We start from the raw sequence: 12796 nt of genomic DNA, 5'->3' as shown, positions 1-12796 counted from the left end.
CTCCCTAACAGTACAGTGGGTGTAACTACATCACATGGACCGCAGCGATTCAAGAAAGCAGCGCATCACTACCTTCTCAAAGGTAATTAGGGAAGGGCAATAAACGCTGGCCTAGGCAGCAGCACCCATATCCCACAGAATTAACGAACAACGATTTCAGATTGTTTTATTTAGTTAGTGTGAGTAATTTTTCATATTTAGAAAATGAATCCAAACAAGTGGACAAAGACACAAATATGGGGGAACACAGGACAGGTCTTCATATGGATGCCATAAGGGTTAAAAAGTTAGTCAATTGCCAGTGACAGGTGGGTGTGACCTGTCAGGCAAGTATGGAGAAGAAATGTTACTCGAAATGTTCTCTCTGTGTCTCTCTCTCTCTCCACAGATGCTGTCAGACCTGATGAGGTTTACAAGCATTTTTTTTTTGTTTCAGGTTTCTAGCATGTACAATATTTTGCCTTTATGTAAGTATGGAGAAGCTTTGGCCCTTGACTTTGTCCAACAGATACAAGCTACTTGCTTACATGTGTGGATGAGAAAAGAATTGCAGGGTAGATGGCTAAACTGACCATAACTCCATGGCACAGTAGACCATTCAAGTGGAGAGAGTGGAAGGGAATATGGCTAGTGATAGAAATACTGTATAGTCAGGGGGAAAGACACAGTTCCCTGCAGCTGTCACTGGGAGTTCCGAAGGTTATGTTGCCTGCCTGGTACCAAGGTTAAAGACATCTCCTCACAGCTGGAAAAGAACTTGAAGTTGGAAGGGGAGAGGGAGGGAGAGGATCCCTTCGTCATGGTCCACGTAGGAACCAATGCACTAAGCAGAGCTAGGAATGGTATTTTGCTGAGAAAGTTTAAAGTGTTAGAGTCCAAATTAAAAAGCATAACATTAAAATGACTAATCTTTGGAGTTGTTACCTGAGCCACTTATCAATTGGCAGAGGGATAAAGCGATTAGAAGGCTAATTGTGTGGCTGAGGGAATGGTGATAGAGACAAGGATTTTGCTTCATGGTCTTATGGCACAAATACTGGGTAAAGGGGAAGCTGTTCCAGTAGGACGCGCTCCACTTAAACCGGACCGGGGCCAGTTTTCTGGCAAATCAAATAATTTGGGCTTTAAACCAATAAAGAGGGGGAATGGGAATATTTAGCAAATTCAATGGCAGCAAGAGAAATGTCAAAGCTCTAGAGCAGAGTGGCGTTTTGGGTAAAAATAAGCAGAGTGGGTCAGGAAGGGACAGTGAGACTCACAAAGGTAGCAGGGCATTAGTGACTAAAGTGATGTCAGGGAAAATTAGAAAAAAGTCAAAACTAAAGGCACTATATCTGAATGTGCGAATCATTTGCATCAAATTAGATGAATTAATAGCACAGATAGAAATTAATAGGTTTGATCTAAAAATCATTACAAACACGGTAATGCAGGAAGGGATATAGACAGTAGAAAGGTTGGATCTTGTCTCAGAAAAGCAGGAAGTAGAATAAATTTGGGTGGAACTAAGAAACAGCAATGAGCAGAAAAAATTGCTGGGAGTTGTTCATCGCCAACCACCCCCCACCCACCCCCAACAGTATCTGGAGTGTACAGCAAATTAAAAATCAGGAAATTAGAGACACCTGTAATAAGGATATAGTTACAATCATGGGGGACTTTAAACTTCATGTAGACTAGACAAACTAAATTTGCAGCAATAACGTGAAGGACAAGTTCATGGAATGTATGCAAGATGGTTTTCTAGATCAGTATGTCAAGGCACCATCTAGGGAACTGGCTAGTTTGAATCATTATCATGTAATGAGAAAGGTTTAATTAGTAATCTTGTTGTAAAGCAGCCTTGAGGGAAGAGTGACCATCATACATAATTTTATATTGAGTTTGAAATTGAAAGTCCAAAACAAGGATCTTAAATGCAAACAAGGAAAATTACATAGGTATGGAGGAGCGCTTGGCAAAGGTAGATTGCAAAACTGCTGTAAAGGATATGATGGTAGACAAACTAGGGCCAACATTTAAAGAATGCATAATTTTCAACAAAGGCACAAAAACCCCACAAAAATAGTCTAACTGTGGGAGAAATCAAAATGGCATTAGATTAGAAGAAGCTTATAATGTTGCCCAAAAGAGTTGTAAACCTGAGGATTGGGAAGATTTTAAAATTCAGCAAAGGAAGACCAAGAAATTGATAAGGAAAGGAATGAGAAACGAGGATATTACTGTAGATTAGCAAGAGACACAAAACCGAACATTAACAGTTCTATGGGCATGTAAAAAGGAAGAGATTGGTGAAAGTGAATTTGGGCCCATTAAGAGGCAGAGGCAGGTGAAATGGGGTATAAGAAAATGGCAGAGACATTAAACAAATATTTTGTATCTGTCTTCATGGTAGAAAATACAAAAAAAACATTCTGAAAATAACAGGAAACCAAGGGTCTAGCGAGAATAAGGAAGTTAAAGACATCATTTATAAGTAAAGGAATAGTACTAGAGAAATTAATGGGACTAAGTGGCGGCAAATCTTCTGGACCTGTCAACCTGCATCGTATGGTTTTAAAAGAGGTAGCTGGAGAGATATTGAATGCAATGGTTTTGATCTTCCAGAACTCTTTAGATCCTAGTACAGTTCCCGAGGATTGGAAGGTAGCAAACATTAAGAAAGATATTACTTAAGGGGGAACTGTCAGTTAGCCTAACATAAGTAGCAGCAAAATTCTATATCACTAGGGACATGGTAACAGTGCACTTAGGAAAATTATAATATGATTAAGCAGGGTCAACATGGGTTTATTAAAGAGAAATCATATTTAACAAATCTATTTAGAATTGAAGAGAGACACAAGCTGCCAAAACGTTTTGTCTGGCATTCATCAGGTCCGACGCAAGAATACCAATTTAAATAGAAGCAATAATTTATACTGCATGAGAAAAAGATGCTGATTGGTTGGCCAGTCAGCTCTGATTGGTTGAGGTGTTGTCGTGGGGAATGCACCGGGGAGCTATTGCTACCTATGCTTTTGAACATGAAATGCCCTGAACATGCTCTTTCTGCTTGCAAAGCACAGGGCCCTGCATATGTAGCTTCTAGAAACCATAAGTGAATGACATTATGAACCTTACTGACAATCTTAAATTAGGATTGTTCAGCAAGTGCTGCCCAATTGTGCAATCACATCTAATGCTAAGACATTTAGTTCTGAGTTTTACACACGTGGGCTGGCTCCTAGCATTGCACCAGCACTAAAAGCCATATAACCATATTACTCATTTTTTGGTGGGGGGAAATGTCTTTTTGGCTTGACAGCAGCATCCCGTTAGTGGAAAATACCACTTGCGTTGTTACTCCATAGTAGCAGCATAAAAAGGCAGCAATCTCACAAATAGGGTCTGGACCATTTGCTCATTGTGCAAGCTTGATGGCTGCCCTGATCAGATTATTGCTCAACATGCGTCACACATACTAATGAGTGGGCCTAAAGCTGCCACTTTCGGAATTGAAAGGTGCCCTGTCTACCTTAAATTACCCTGGAAGGGCAAGGTATTTCAAAAATTTGAGCAATGGGTCAAGCTGGCCATTTCATGGACTCACTGTTCAAACTACGGGTAAGTTGAATGAAAGATCTACAAGGATCTGCTCTTTCAAATCAGTGACTGACTCTCCCCTGAATTTGCTGCTGATGACTCGCCTGAACCTATCAGCAGCAAATTCAGGACAGGATCAGTCTCTGATTGGACAAGCAGCGAGTAGTGTGAAGGTGAGTGGCTACTTTTTTGTTTTCAATGTGCATGCTCCTGCACAGGCGTCAGCTGAAGGAGCACAGGGCCACAATGGCACACAGGGAGATCACAAGGAAAGGCAGAGTGCAAGGACGGAAGCAAAGACTGGAGGTCGGCTAGGTCCGGGGGAGACTAGAAGTTGGGTCCTCCTCATTGCTCCTGAAGCGGTGTCCAAACTTTGTGGGGAGAGAGTACGCGTGTGCAAGACAGAGAAAGAGAAAGCATGTGTGTGAGAGTGCATGTCCATATCATATCATCCCAAACTCGCACATTAATTATGCATTCCTGGGAAACACGACGTTTCAATGGCGGGCAGGTTCCAATTCGCCCGCCACGCCGTCACCTCACCACTTCATCACACCGGGAACCACATTTAAAGTACAGCCCCAGGCACACCTCTGTGTCCAGCCCAGAACTGCTGCAAATAAGACATGGCCCTGAAAGGTAGGAGGACCACAGCCCCCAGGTTTAGTTATGCATCTCTTGAGCGCCTTTTGGATGCTGTGGAGGCCTGCCATGATGTCCTCTACCCCAGCTCTGGCCACAGGAGGGGGAGCAACATTATCACTTCGGCTTGGGAGGCAATAACAGTGGTGATCAGTGCCAGTGCTGCATAGGTGAGGTTGGCTATCCAATGAGGGTAGTGGATGAATGACCCCAACCGTGCAGCCAGGGTAAGGCAACAATCTCATCACTCTAAACTCACACACTCAAGCCCATCACCCATTCACTGGCATCTCACTCACTGCCAGCTCAAGGGACATCACCACCTATTCTCTCACACATACCCTCATACGTCCATCTGGCCTCATTTCCTCTGGAGACTGCTTCCTCAGCCCTATCTTGATGCCATTTGCACAGATCAACTCGTGCCCCTACACACACACTGGAATCCCCCCCCACCGCAACCCTCCCACCTCAGTAAGGCCCTCAGTCTGCAGCCCTTTCCCATGCCTGGGGCTCCCCCAACCTCCCATGCATGTCCTAGCCCTGCAGCCATACAAAGCCACCCCTGCCTTATGGATGGTCTTGTAGGTAGAGATCAGCCCATGTGCCCCCTAAAAGTGATGTGGTGCTGTCTGTGAAGCCATGGCGCTGATTACTGCAAGTGCTGACTGAAGCAAGGTAGGCAAACCAACCTCGAAGACCTAAGCAAAGTGCAGCTCGCCAAGTGCACATCACTTGTGCAGATGTGAAACATGTTAGCGTGATGGGCGGACAATGCAGTGCGGCGGGATCAGTCTGGCGGGCTAGCCTTATAATGACATGCAGATGTATTAAAATGAGATTCCTGACAGCCTGCCATTGACGGACTGAGTGGACGATTGCAAACTGGTTTCAAGATGTCATGAAACCAAATTTTGGCCGCCTCGCCATATTGTCCGCTCACACTACCAAACATGCCTGATGCCAGTGGACACAGAAAATTCCATACTCTGTGTGTATTTGTGAGGGTGAGGGAGAGCGAGCGTGTGTGTGTGTGTCTGTGCATTAGTGCCTGTGGGTGTGCGTATGTGAGAGAGAGAGACAGACAATGTGTGCATGTGTGAGAGAGAGGCAGTCACTGTGTGTGTGTATGTGTGTAAGCAGGTGAATCTGGGTGATTTTGAGAGTGCGAGAACCCTGAGAATTGGAGTAAGCCACAAACACACACCATGCCTTCCTCATCCTCCCTCCCCAGAAACCTGTCCAAAAAGCAGGTCGGGAGAAGAGGAAAACCCAGGCTGAAAGACAACCTGCATCAGACCCTCACTTTCATATGAGTTCCACTGAGGGCAGCACAGAACGTGCGCCACCAAAGGCAAGTGCAAGGTCAGTGTTAGTTAATCCCAACTCCTTGGCTCAGCCCTGGTCCCCACCCCTTCCCTGGGGCCTAGTCTGTCTTTCTTTAGCTTTGCTTATTAAGCAAAAAGACAAGAAAAAAATTATTGATGAACTCTGCTGCTTGGCAAATTTTAATGGGCATTTTTATTGATTACTCTTTTTGAAATTTATTGCTTTGACATTGGTATTTTCGAAATTCATGTTTAATGTTGTATGAAACCTGTGAAACCTTATCTTACTGAAATTTGATCAGTGGCCCCGAGTCAGAAAAAAATGGAAATGTGGGCCCCCCTCACTCAAAAAGTTTGGACAATCCTGCCTTAATACAATTATTCAGTGCATTGGTCAGACTACACCTGGGATACTGTATGCCATTTTGTTCTCCTTCCCCAAGGAAGGATATACTTGCCCTGGAGGGAGTGCAATGAAGGTCCACTGGACTGATTCCTGGGATGAGGGGATTGTACTAAGAGGAGGGATTGAGTAGACTGAGCTTAATATTCCCTCGAGTTTGAGAGAATGATAGGGGATCCAATTAAACATGTAAAACTCTTAAGGGGCTTGGCAGGGTAGATGCTGACAAAGTGTTTCTCCTGGCTGGGGAATCTAGAACACAGGGTCACAATCTCAGAATATAGGGTAGGCATTTAGGTCTGAGATGAGGAGAAACTATTTGCTCAAAGGATCGTGAATCTTTGGTATTCTGTACTCCAGAGATCCATGGATGCTCAACTGTTCAGTATATTCAAGGCAGAGGTTGATTGATTTTTGGGTACTAAGGGGATTTGGAATATAGGGATAGTGAGAACAGGTGGAGTTGAAATAGCCCTGATCTTCTTGAATTACAGAACAGGCTCAAAGGGCCAAATACCTCAGCTCCTATTTCTTATGTCCACATAAACACCAATGTAGGCTCTTGAAGCAGAGATGAACTTGCTTTGGACATAGGTCACAGTTCTTTTGAAGGAGGGAAAGAAGTGAATGAAGGAAAAAAAAAACAGACAAACAAGAACCAGAAGCTCCTATCAGAAAGCTGAAAGACAGGTAGGCAGAGACTTCAAGATTCAGTTTGTCTACAGTAGGCCAAGAATGAGGCAGATCACACCAAGGATAAGTTGTGATCCATGATAGGTATAGTCATCCTCATTCTTTAAACATATTTCACCTTCTACATCAATTGAGAATGCCGCCAAATGAAGCAACACCATGGGCATAATATTATGGGGTTCAGACGGCTTGCCCAAGCACTGTGGGCGGGCTAAACAGGGGTATAGTGCAACTTCTGCCCCTCACTTTGGAGGAAATCCTGCACCTGGAGCTGCCGTCCGATCCGATTATTAGTGGCATGAGTGGGTGCTGTTGGGCCTGCAACGAAGAAGCGGAAGGCAGTAGCACAATGGATCCCCAGAAGCAGGTAAGTCTGGGGTCTTGGGCAGAAAGCGTTTGGGCAGGTTAGGGAGAGGAGGCAAGAGGGTGGGGGTGGTGGGTTTAAAGCAACAGGCCAGTAGGAAGAAAGGGGGTAGAGTTCTATCTTGGGGGGCTGCCCTCCCAATCCTCAAAGGGCTGCCCCTGAAGATAGAACTACCTCCCTTCCTTCCCATCCTTTTGAAGAATTTAAAAAATCAGGTGGAGTTTGAATGGCTGTGTTTGACTGACAGTTTTATGAGCTTAGAAGTGGATTAAGCTTTTTTCTAGTGGAGTATGATTGTTTTGACAGTTTCATGGCATCTCAAAGGCTTCCTAATGTTATTATAGAAATCATCAGTTCTGTCCATCGTGGATATTGGGAGAGTAGGTATGGAGGGAATAAAGGTGGGTCATGGAGGAGGAGACAGAAAGCAGGAAACTATAGCCAGTTAGTCTTAAATCTTTCATTGTGAAAATGCTAGAATCCATTATTAAGGAAGTAGTAGCAGGATATTTAAAAAATCATTATACAATCAGGCAGAGTCAACATGAGAGTGAATTTTACGCACCCCCTCCCCCTTCGCTCGTGTATTTGAAGGTGCAGGTGCACATAAAATGGGTGGCCAGCCTACCCCCTCCCTGCCCACACCCGAACAATCCCTCATATTACAGTAGGCAGGTAAGGCGTCAGGAAGCCCACTCATTCTTAGTCCGATTAAGGGCCTCATTCTGCCTCCAGCACAATAATATGTGCAGCTGGGGAAGGTGCAACAAAGGGGACCAGGCTGCCCTCTTGAGTGAAAGGCAGAAGGAAGGGGGATGGTACCTCCGTTTGGGGGCCGGGGGGAGAGATCCCCTGTGACACTTTGTGCCTACCCCACCCAAATTCCCCCTTGCTAGGGTCCCTCCCTGAACAGAATTCCCAGGCCTACCCAAGTCCAATATCCATGTTCTCTTCTTCTCGGGACTCCCTGTAGTCCCAGCAGTGGCCATTACTTTTTTTAATTCATTCATGGAATGTGGACTTTGCTGGCTGGGCCAGCATTTATTGCCCATCCCTAGCTGCCCTTGAGAAGGTGGTGGTGAGCTACCTTCTTGAACTGCTGCATTCCTGGTGCTGCTGGGAATATAAGAGCTGTCGACCAATCAGATTGGCTTGAAGCTCTCAAGTGTAGGACTTCCTGTCCCTAAATGGTGGAAGTCCCACTCTCAACTTGTACTGCTGCCCTCAGCGTATTACTGCAGTAATAAAGTTTTTAAAGTTGGTGAGCTGCCGACCGACTTTTCTACCGGTGGGCGAGGAATACGCTCTTCCGTAAAATTCACCCCCGGTTTTGTAAAAGGGAAATTGCGTCTTACAAATTTATTAGAGTTCTTTGAGGATGTAACAAGCAGTGTGGACGAAGGGGAACTAGTAGATGAACTGTAATATTTTGGGATTTCCAAAAGGTGAATTGCCACGTAATAGGTTACTACACAACATTTAAGAGCTTACGGTGTTGAGGGTGATATATTAGCATGGATAGAGGATCAGCTAACTAAAAGGAAATGGAAAATTGGGATAAATGGTTCATTTTCAACTTGACAAACTGTAACTAGTGGAGTGCCACAGGAATCAGTGCTGGGGCCTCAACCATTTGTGATCCATATTAATGACACTGATGAAGGGGCTGACTGTACTGTTGCCAAATTTGCTAACAATACAAGGAAAGCAATTTGTGAGGAGGGTACAAAGAGTCCACAAAGGGTTATAGAAAGGTTAAGTTAGTCGGTAACTATTTGGCAGATGGAGTATCATGTGAGATTATCCACTTTGACAGAAGAATAGAAAAGCAGATTATCTAAATGGAGAGACTACAGAACACTGCAGTAAGAGGGATCTGGATGTCCTTGTATATGAATCACAAAAAAATAGCATGCAGGTATAGCAAATAATTAGAAATGCAAATGGAATGTTGGCCTTTTTCTAAGGGGGATGGGATATAAAAGAAGGGAATTCTTGTACAACTGTACGGGGCATTGATGAGACCATATTTTGAGTATTGCATACAGTTTTGGTCTCTTTACTTAAGGAAGGATATACTTGCACAGTTCAGCAGTGCAGCGAAGGCTCACTAGGCTGATCCCTGGGATGAAAGGGTTGTCTTATGAGGAAAGGTTGAGCAGGTTGGGCCTATACTCATTGGAGTTTAGAAGAATTTGAAGTGATCTTATTGAAACATAAAAGATTCTGAGGAGGCTTGACACAGTATATTCTGAGAGGGTGCTTCCTCTTGTGGGGGAATCTAGAACTAGGGGGCACTGTTTAAAAATAAGGGGTCTTCCAGTTCAAACAGAGATGAGGATCTTAGTGAATGGCAGAGCAGCTCAAGTGGTTAAAAGGCCTACTCCAGCACCTATTTCTTATGATCTTATGGAAGAGGGCATAGTGATATGGAAGGGGCATGGGGGATATGGGGTTTGGCGTGGGTGGGCAGTGAGAGGAGTGAGAGGTAGGATGCCTAACACGCATGTGCAGAATTGGGTTGATGTCCCAGTGAACCAAGCCAGGCCTTCTAACCTCCCAGCCTCTGCATCCACCCGCCTCTATTTCAGCTTTGGGAGGTTGCAGCCCCGACTCCAGCCTGCCCAGGCCACCCCATGATGAAAATAGCATGGGAGGGTACTGCTGAGCAGGAGGAGGGATTGTGATGTTGGGAAATGGTCTGGCTTGTGATTTCTGTCTCTTAAACAAGGATCCTATATACTCCAAATATAGTTGGGTATGACAGTGAGTGCACTGACTGTTTTAATACTATGACAATGTCTATTGTATCTGTGGTGGGTGCACTGGCTCTAAATTACATTTGTGCTGAAGGACTTCTGCATAATTTGCCTCACCACATATGTCCTGAACTTCTCTTTGGCATCAACTATAAACAATTGGTTTACTTCAATAGGACCTATAAACAGAGCTCCAATCCAAACAGGAATAATCCACATGATCTGCAAACACTATACTAGAAATCCTGTTCTTCTTTGAATATATCAAAGGATCTTTTACATCCATCTGAACTAACAGAAGGAGCCCTTCATTTAATGCCTTCATCCAAAAGTTGGCACCTCTGACAATGTAAAACTCATTTAGTTTACCCATCGAAAGCAGTTCATAGGTTACAAGTTCCTGGAGTGAACACAACACCTTCTGAATCTAAACATGCAAAAGGTGGATGAGCTCAATCTGGAATCAAAATCAATACATGTGTACAAATGGACCCAAAAACTGTGGCGCTAATTTACAGTCAACTTCTATACATTACATAGATACATACACACACACATATATTTATTTATATATATACCTGAGAACAGGCTTGCACAACCTTTTCACTCAGGGAGCCACAATTGCACATTTTTCTCACTTAAGGGACTGAAGAGCAAATTTTGGAAAGATATGGTTCAGCGCAACAATAAACTGACTTTCAAAAAGGGCTGAGGTTTTAAGGAAAGAAAAAATTGCTGAGCAAAAGTACAGCAATATCATAGCAATAAATTGTTAAAATAAAAAAAAGTAATTAATAAAAATAACCAGTGTATGGTCTGTGTGTGTGTCTGGCTCACTCCTAGTCTCAGGGTGCTCACTCACCCACTGTGAGTGGGTGCGTGTTGGTGTTGGTGTGTGGTGATGAGAGTGAGTGAGAAACCTGAGACTGGGCGTAAGGCAGACTCGCACTCAACCCCCCACCACACACAGTCACTCAGTCTCTCTTACTCACACCCACATACTCACCACGGCACCGTCAGCTCCCGTCGGCACAGTCCGACGCGACTTTGTCCTCCCCAGGCCTGACACCCTGCCTCCTCATGCTCCATCCCCAGTGCTCCTGCCTCTATCCCCAAAATACCTGCACTTCCCTCAGCCCGGCAGCCCTCAGCACACTCGACAATGCCAGTGTTCGCTGCTCCTCCAATCACTGTTTCTCCCCTTCATTTGCTGCTGATAGGATCATTAGTGAGCCTATCAGCAGCAAACGTGGGAGAGAAACAGTCTCTAACTGGAGGAGCAGCTCCATGCAGAATCTTCCATTGAAACTCAGCTGTTTGACCGGAATTTTGAAAACTGGGTCCGGGAGTTGCGTAGAGGGGCTTCACAGGCCGTATGCAGTCCATGGGCCGTACATTGGACAAGCCTGCCTTAGAAGTTGGAAGCTACATAAATAATAATTAATTTTGCAAAACTGTTTAATACAATGATGCAGAGACATTAGTTAATTAATTGTACAAAGACAGTAGAAATTGCTACAGAAGGTTGAAAAAATAACTGCTTTCATAAAACTTTTATATACTGGAGAGAAAGCCATGTGAGATGCCATCCTTTAAAAGGAAGGATTTTCATATTGCTTTTGTCTCCACTCGATGGAGTAGTAACTATTTCTCTGTGAACACTGCAGGCATCGCATCCTTCCTTGTTCCGAACATTGTACTTCAACTTTTATTTTGTTCCTATTGCTGAATACATTAAAATGGGAGAAAATTAACCCTAATAGTTCCAATATATTTACAACAAATTGTATACTTGGGGCTTAAATATCAGCGTTCTCAAAATTGTGACATTGTATTTCTCTCAGGGCAGAATCGTCCAGTCCCATTGGCAGTGGGCATCATGGCAGGGGTGAGCGGATAATATGGCAAGAAGGCCAAAAATGGGTTTTGTTCCACCGTGAAACTAGTTTGCAATCGTCCGCTCCACCCATCAATGGCGCCACATATCAAGAACCTAATTTTAATACTTAAACATCTCATTATAAGCCCTGCTTGCCGGAATCATCACCCCACACTGGGTCATCCGGGCGATGTGTTTCACAACTGTAGATAAGCAACGTGCACCTGGTGAGCTGCACTTCAGTCAGGACTTCAAGGTTTATATGCCTATCTTGCTTCGGGCAGGACTTGTGGTCATGATCGCCAGGCTTCATGGCAGCACCACATCACTTTTTTTGGGGGGGGGGGGGTGGTATTCATGGGCAGGCCTTTGCTTCCCAGACCAGCTGTAAGGCAGGGGTGCTTTGCAACAACTGCAGGTCTAGGGTTTGCCTGGGGAAGGGGGAGAAGTGGCCCGAGGCAAGAGAAAAGGCTGCAGGGCGAGGTGTACTTGGAAAAGGGGGTATCCCACAGTGCGTGTGAGGGTGCACATGTTGACCTGTGCAAGAGACAGTCTCTGGAGATGAGGCCAGATGGAGATGTGACGATGTGTGTGAGAGTGGTGATGTCCCTTGAGCTGGCAGTGAATGAGATGCCAGTGGATATATAATGGCCTTGTGAGTTTAGAATGAATAGATGGTCAACTTCCCATGGCAGCCTGGATGAGATTATTCATCCGTTTTCTGCACTGGATGGCTGACCTCTTGTGTGCAACGTAGGCACTGACCACCTCTGCTAAGTCCTCCCAAGCCAGAGTGGTGAGACTGATGGGCCTCCTGCAGCCAGAGCAGGGGTACAGGATATTGTGGCAGGCCTCCAAGGCATCCAGAAGGTGTCCTGGGGATGCGTCTCTGAATCTTGGATGGGGGGGCCTGCATACTTCGTGGCTTTTGGGGCCATATCTTCACTGGAGCAGTCCTGGGCTGCAAGCATTGACAGATGTGCGCACAGCTGTAGTTTACATATGGTGCCTGGTGTGAGGAAGCTGAAAGCTGGAAATATTAAAGGCTGCCTGCCAGCAAGACAGCGTGTTTTCTGTGACTGCATTATTAATGAGGCGGGAAGGGGGGGGCGATACGACTTGAAAAACCGCCATCACGATTGA

At 44.9% G+C, this 12796-nt stretch overlaps 1 protein-coding gene across 4 annotated transcripts in view; it reads right to left on the bottom strand.

Moving 5' to 3' along the window:
* LOC121276286 (F-actin-uncapping protein LRRC16A-like) overlaps positions 1-12796 on the bottom strand; it is a 417343-nt gene that overhangs the window by 30270 nt on the left and 374277 nt on the right. The gene's annotated exons all lie outside the window — the stretch shown is intronic.

Source organism: Carcharodon carcharias, chromosome 3 (assembly GCF_017639515.1).
Source record: "Carcharodon carcharias isolate sCarCar2 chromosome 3, sCarCar2.pri, whole genome shotgun sequence".
Classification (NCBI taxonomy): Eukaryota; Metazoa; Chordata; class Chondrichthyes; order Lamniformes; family Lamnidae; genus Carcharodon; species Carcharodon carcharias.
Note: the sequence above shows the minus strand (reverse complement) of the source record. Positions and strands in the feature narration are given on the sequence as shown.